Consider the following 1,920-nt stretch of genomic DNA (forward strand, 5'->3'; position numbering starts at 1 on the left):
CTACTAGAAGCAGCCGAATGAATCCTGGGAGAGGATGGGTTGGAAAATATTATGGTTAAACAATTGGCCATAGAAAATGCCAATGCAGCCTGCAAAGCAGCCTTAAGAGGCAAAACTAAGGCCATGGATCTCAATAGCATGATCAAGCTATGTAATGATGTAGACTCCTTTGATCACAAGATCTCTAAATCCATTAGTATGGCCATAGGTGCTGTGCTTCAGGTGCCCATCAGAGGACCGAATTATGGAGTGAAGAACTGTTTCAAATGTGGGCGCCCTGGACATTTTGCCAGAGAGTGCCCTAGCACCCAAGGTGAAGGATCCTCTTTTAATAATAATCTAAACATTCCACCCCCAGGGCTCTGCCCTTGATGCAAAAGGGGGTGACATTGGGCCAAGGACTGCCGCTCCAGGACTGATATTAATGGCCAGCCATTGTCTGCGGTATCGGGAAATGGGATGCAGGCCCCGTTTTGGGGCCCCATCCATCCATTACTATCCCTTGTAACCCCAACAACCCCTTCAGCAACAATTGGGAACACGGGACCCTGCTGCCCCAGACAGCCTTGGCTCAGCTTTCTCAGGCCTATCCCGAGCCACACCAGGAAGTGCAGGATTGGACCTCTGTTCCCCCACCACCCTGGTTGTAAACCTGGAAGAGGGCATGGTGATTATAGAAACCTGGGTCCTTGGCCCTCCCCCACCTGATATGTTCTTCCTAATTATAGGCCGAGCCTCCAGCTCACTACAAAGGCTCTCCATTGTTCCCTCCACAGTAGATGCTGACTATCAAGGAGAAATAAAATGCCTGGCTATGGCCTCTCAGGGTCCTATCACCATCCCTGCAGGCCACCGCATCGCGCAGGCCCTTCCTCTCCCGATAGTTGGACGATTTTCCCATAAGGGACCAACTCGTGGTCACTCAACACCAGGATCTTCAGATATATTTTAGGTACAATAATTAACAGAGGGCTGGCCTATACTCAACCTCTCCTTGGAGGGGAAACAATTTTCGGGTATCCTTGATGCAGGCACTGATGCCACCATTATAGCAAAAAAATACTGGCCTGATTCATGGCCACTGGAACCCACTGCCACACATTTAAAGGGAATAGGCCAAATACAAAATATGTTACAAAGCTCTAAATTCTTAAAATGGAAAGACCCCAAGGGAAATACTGGAACAGTAAGGCCCTTTATAGTTGAGGGGTTGCCAACCAACTTGTGGGGAAGAGACATTTTGACACAGATGGGGGTCATTATGATAAGTCCCTATGATAAAGTGACCCAAATGATGCTAAAGACAGGCTTTCTGCCTGGCAAAGGGTTGGGGAAGTTTGACCAAGGACAAACTCAGCCCATCATGCCCACCCCTAAGCTGGATAAAAGGGGATTGGGGACAGACCTTTTTTCCTAAGGACCACTGTTCCTCCTGCACGCCAAGCTGATAAAATAACTTGGAAGTCGGCCCCCGACCCCATCCCTGGGCACCAGCCACTCTGGGGAAGACCTGCCCAACTTGGCCCCAGGTTCTGGTCCCCGGGCAGGTGCCCTTCTAGCCCCACTGGGAAGGATCCCCTTCTCCAAGACCCTTGGCAGACCCTGCAGTCTCCACGCCCTGCCCCCACGCCCATCTGCCTGAGCCCCAAGCCTCTTCCTGAGACTTAGAGGCTGGCCTCCAGCTCCCATCTTGCCCCGGACTTCCGTTCTGAAGCACAGGTGAGTGCCCTAGCTTGCCCCCGACCCCATCCCTGGGCACCAGCCACTCTGGGGAAGACCTGCCCAACTTGGCCCCAGGTTCTGGTCCCCTGGCAGGTGCCCTTCTAGCCCCACCGGGAAGGATCCCCTTCTCCAAGACCCCTGGCAGACCCTGCAGTCTCCACGCCCTGCCCCCACACCCATCCGCCTGAGCCCCAAGCC

This window comes from Peromyscus eremicus, chromosome 1, assembly GCF_949786415.1.
Source record: "Peromyscus eremicus chromosome 1, PerEre_H2_v1, whole genome shotgun sequence".
NCBI classification, from domain to species: Eukaryota; Metazoa; Chordata; class Mammalia; order Rodentia; family Cricetidae; genus Peromyscus; species Peromyscus eremicus.